This window comes from Pleurodeles waltl, chromosome 12, assembly GCF_031143425.1.
Source record: "Pleurodeles waltl isolate 20211129_DDA chromosome 12, aPleWal1.hap1.20221129, whole genome shotgun sequence".
Taxonomy (NCBI): domain Eukaryota; kingdom Metazoa; phylum Chordata; class Amphibia; order Caudata; family Salamandridae; genus Pleurodeles; species Pleurodeles waltl.
Window position 1 is genome coordinate 4,816,756 of NC_090451.1, and position 5,288 is coordinate 4,822,043.

Below are 5,288 nucleotides of genomic sequence, written 5' to 3' on the forward strand. Positions count from 1 at the left end.
GTTTCACATTTTTCTCCCACTAGTCATAGTCATCTAACTTATTTTTATTAATTGTGATATCATCTATCAAAATCTAGGTCATGTGCACTCCTTCCTTGCCTGACTTAAACATTAGTACAAACCTTTGCAATGGATATCTTGGCCAGTGGTGCAGTGAGGGTACATGGTGCCCTCATGCAAGCAAGGGAAATGCATCCATGTCCTCTGGTTAAGTAGCAAAAAGCCTAATTGGGATGTAGTGGTCCGCTCAAATTCAACAACCTCAGTGCCACTGCACCTGCTGCACTGTTGATAGATACCATTGTGATGTTCCTGGGGCCACACCCTTCAAAGGATAGAAAATACTTGAAATTAACTGAAAAGTTAAGGAGGAGAATTTCCTAGCGCGAGTAGCAACTTCAACAAGGTATCCCTGTGCAAGGATATTTCGGGGCGGGCAGCATTTTCTGTCGCTATTTGAGTATTCTCCGTGACACACTTGAGTGATGTCCACTGGCACAGTTCACTCCAAAATCATCTCTCCACTTGGACTCATGCGTGACTCTCCCATTCACCCAGTAACAGTGCGCCCACCAAAGCAAAGCTACTAACAATTGTGGCCAAGGAGGCAGAGTTCTGACTCTGTGCCCTCGAGGAGAGTGGCATATTAACAAAAAACTCTGTTTGCTGAGTTTATGGGATCTCGGCTGACTTGTGTTACAAATGTCTGATCTTTCGCTGCTGATGATACAAGAAATGTGTTTTTCATAGTCTATGTCACACTTGACAGGACTATAAATTAGCAGCGCCAGCAACAAAGCAAGTACAAGGGTGTCATGAAAATGTAGTAATACATATCGCATGGATGGTCTGTGTTATTGAATGGACTGTAAATGTTTACTTTAGAGTGACCTAGTGCCAGGCCTGTAGAATAGCTTCATGTACTTTAATCTCGTTAATTACTCTGGAAAGTTTGACGAGCAAGAAATCATTTTGCTTACTTTTCAGTCATCCTGTTGAACAGAACAGTAGACCTCGTGGCGCAACGGTAGCGCGTCTGACTCCAGATCAGAAGGTTGCGTGTTCAAATCACGTCGGGGTCAAAAAGTTGTTCTTTTAAACTCCAAAATTGACTCCCATGAATTTACCCTAATTTCTCAATTAAAAAAATAATTGCATTTAAAAACTCTTGGTTTATATAAACATAAATGTGGACCAAGCTCTCATAGATTACCTGGAAACCTGCTTCTAATGTGTACTTAGAAGCTTCGCATCATTTATAATGTACCCTTTGGGAAAAATGCAAGTGTTTTAGCTGCATTGAGCAACAAAAATAATGCTATGCCACAATTCTGTATTACATTAACAGGAAGTAGCAGCCTTACCTCACCCCACATTGCTAGTTATTATCTAAACAATGCGTTGGATACTTCAATTGATAGACAGTAGATGGCGCTGTCGTATAAGTCTATAGCCGCATATGATGCATCATTCTTTCCACTTGTGGAGTGGAAAATAAAATATTACGTTTTCCTTCAGCGGAAGATAATACAGAACTAATCATGAACTGTTAAATGAAAATATGGTGCTGGAAGTCAAAATGACTAGCAGAGGACGACTTCGAACCTTGGACCACAGAGTTACAGGCCTACTACTTTTCCACTGGGATCTCTACTGTTTCACACGGAAAAGAGTCCTTAATCCTTTTTATTTAGTGAAATTCTACAGCCCTGTCATTATTGATAAAATATGTGATTCAGCAGAAATATTTCTGCGGTAATGCACACATTATGCGATGCATTTATGTGAGACCAGAGAACCTATTTTTACCAAGAAGGGTTCAAACCAAACATTATGGATCTCTGTACATAAACACAGTGCGTGGTACTTCATGAGATGTATATATGTATTTTGCATTTTGGCCTTTTCCTTTCTGCAGATTTCTTAGAATGTCCCTCAGATTTATTTTCGCATATAATACTGGTGCGTTGAGTTAGTTCACGTGACTGACCACAAACACTCAAGCGACTAAACAATGACTGACCACAAACACGTATACAACGCTCTTCACCCTTAAGACTGGAGGAGTGAGACCATCTGGAGAGGACCCTTTGGGTGCAATAACATTTTCATTTGAGGCTCTGTTTCTCCCTGTCTTTTTACATTGCATGCCTCGCTCTGCATTACTCTCCTTCCTGACACATTCTGCTCAGCCCCCTCCAGGATCTTCGCATATACAGAGCAGATGGTTTTAACTTGTCACCTCTGAACATTTAAGACAAAAAATCAAGCGTTGGGATCCAGACCCAGAGGTACTCAGATACCCAGGGGGGTGGAAGTGAACAATTGTATATTGTATATTCAAAGGCACTTTTAACATGCTTATGATCTAAACCTACTTAAGCATTTAAGTGAACCAACATATCTGTTATCATATGTTGTTATGTTACCTTCTGTTGCTTTGTGTTGTGTGTGCTGTGTATGTGTGGTGTGGTGTTACAATATTATAACACACATCTGTCACCTAACAGATCTAGAATATCAAGGTACGTTCAGCTCATGGGGCATCGTCCTGCAAAAATTAGAACCGCCCGGACATACTAATCTTTTAATACCGCAACAAAAGAAGGGCAGATCAATTTTAAAAGGGGCCGTGGAAGTAGAAACCTCCCCAAGTAATCGGGAACATTTGACAATATTAGAACATTGGAATGCTGGGGGCTCCATTGAAAACAATGGAGTGCTGCAGGCTTTTACTGGCCGGTAAAAGCCCGCAGCGCCAACATTCCAATGTTTGCTTTGTTCACAGCAACAGCTGTGAACAAAGCCTCATGGAGCCAGAGGGGATATTAATCCCCTCTGGCTCCGTGAACATTTTTTTTTTTTTTTAATGGAACATTCTGCCCTGTGTGGCAGAATGTTCTAATAGCCTTAGAACCCGCCGTAGCGGGCTCTACCGGCTATTAAAGTCCCTCTCCCTTGTTAAATGCCCGAGCCGAGCGGGCCTTTAATAGCCGGTAGAGCCCGCTACGGCGGGATCTAAGGCTATAGTAAAGCATCATAGCATGCTTCATAACGGCACGCACCAACAGTTCTTCATCGGTATGCCCTCGACAGTCAAACAGGCTGGAAGGCAAATTTTAAACGACAACAATCATAACTGGTCCTGATGAAAACTCAGAAAAAATCTGTAAGGAAATGCCTCCTTGGCATGGTTACCCCCTGACTTTTTGCCTTTGCTGATGCCAAGTTATGATTTGAAAGTGTGCTGAGGCCTGCTAACCAGGCCCCAGCACCACTGTTCTTTCCCTAACCTGTACCTTTGTTTCCACAATTGGCACACCCTGGCATCCAGGTAAGTCCCTTGTAACTGGTACCCCTGGTACCAAGGGCCCTGATGCCAGGGAAGGTCTCTAAGGGCTGCAGCATGTCTTATGCCACCCTGGAGGCCCCTCACTCAGCACAGACACACTGCTTGCCAGCTTGTGTGTGCTGGTGGGGAGAAAATGACTCAGGGTGCCATGCCAACCTCACACTATCTATGGCATAGGTAAGTCACCCCTCTGGCAAGCCTTACAGCCCTAAGGCAGGGTGCACTATACCATAGGTGAGGGCATAGGTGCATGAGCACTATGCCCCTACAGTGTCTAAGCAAAACCTTGGACATTGTAAGTGCAGGGTAGCCATAAGAGTATATGGTCTGGGAGTCTGTCATACACGAACACCCCAGCACCATAATGGCTACACTGGAAACTGGGAAGTTTGGTATCAAACTTCTCAGCATAATAAATGCACACTGATGCCAGTGTACATTTTATTGTGAAATACACCCCAGAGGGCATCTTAGAGATGCCCCCTGAAAACATACCCGACTTCCAGTGTGGGCTGACTAGTTTTACCAGCCTGCCACACACCAGACATGTTGCTGGCCACATGGGGAGAGTGCCTTTGTCACTCTGTGGCTAGTAACAAAGCCTGTACTGGGTGGAGGTGCTTCTCACCTCCCCCTGCAGGAACTGTAACACCTGGCGGTGAGCCTCAAAGGCTCACCCCCTTTGTTACAGCACCCCAGGGCACTCCAGCTAGTGGAGTTGCCAGCCCCCTCCGGCCACGGCCCCACTTTTGGCAGCAAGGCCGGAGGAGATAATGAGAAAAACAAGGAGTCGTCACTGGCCAGTCAGGGCAGCCCCTAAGGTGTCCTGAGCTGAGGTGACTCTGACTTTTAGAAATCCTCCATCTTGCAGATGGAGGATTCCCCCAATAGGATTAGGGATGTGCCCCCCTCCCCTCAGGGAGGAGGCACAAAGAGGGTGTAGCCACCCTCAGGGCTAGTAGCCATTGGCTACTAACCCCCCAGACCTAAACACACCCCTAAATTGAGTATTTAGGGGCTCCCAGAACCTAGCAAGATAGATTCCTGCAACCTGAAGACGAAGAAGGACTGCTGGCCTGAAAGCCCTGCAGAGAAGACGGAGACACCAACTGCTTTGGCCCCAGCCCTACCGGCCTGTCTCCCCACTTCAAGAAAAACTGCAACAGCGACGCGTTCCACAGGGTCCAGCGACCTCTGGACCCTCAGAGGACTACCCTGCATCTAAAAGGACCAAGAACTCCCTAGGACAGCGGCTCTGCTCCAAAGAAGAAACATCTTTGCAATAAAGACAACACTTTTCTCGCCGGAAGCATGAGACTTTGCAGTCTGCACCCGAGACCCCCGGCTCGACCTGCGGAGAAACAACACTACAGGGAGGACTCCCCGGCGACTACGACCCTGTGAGTAGCCAGAGTTGACCCCCCTCAGCCCCCCCAGCGACGCCTGCAGAGGGAATCCAGAGGCTCCCCCTGACCGCAACTGCCTGCTTCTAAGAACCCGACGCCTGGTAAAGACACTGCACCCGCAGCCCCCAGGACCTGAAGGATCCGACCTCCAGTGCAGAAGCGTTCCCCAGGTGGCCCTCTCCCTTGCCCAGGTGGCGGCTACCCCGAGGAGCCCCCCCCTTGCCTGCCTGCATCGCTGAAGAGACCCCTTGGTCTCCCATTGAACTCCATTACAAACCGACGCCTGTTTGCACTCTGCACCCGGCCGCCCCCGTGCCGCTGAGGGTGCACTTTCTGTGCTGACTTGTGTGTCCCCCAGTGCCCTACAAAACCCCCCTGGACTGCCCTCCGAAGTCGCGGGTACTTACCTGCTGGCAGACTGGAACCGGGGCTTCCCCTTCTCCATTGAAGCCTATGCGTTTTGGGCACCACTTTGACCTCTGCACCTGACCGGCCCTGAGCTGCTGGTGTAGTAACTTTGGGGTTGCTCT

The 5,288-nt window shown here is 47.4% G+C and overlaps 1 non-coding gene across 1 annotated transcript; it reads left to right on the forward strand.

The window, feature by feature from the left end:
* The first annotated feature begins 1,010 nt into the window (after nt 1–1,010).
* Nucleotides 1,011–1,082, forward strand: TRNAW-CCA (transfer RNA tryptophan (anticodon CCA)). The gene has a single exon. It is a non-coding gene; the product is annotated as a tRNA-Trp (tRNA).
* Nucleotides 1,083–5,288: the final 4,206 nt, after the last annotated feature.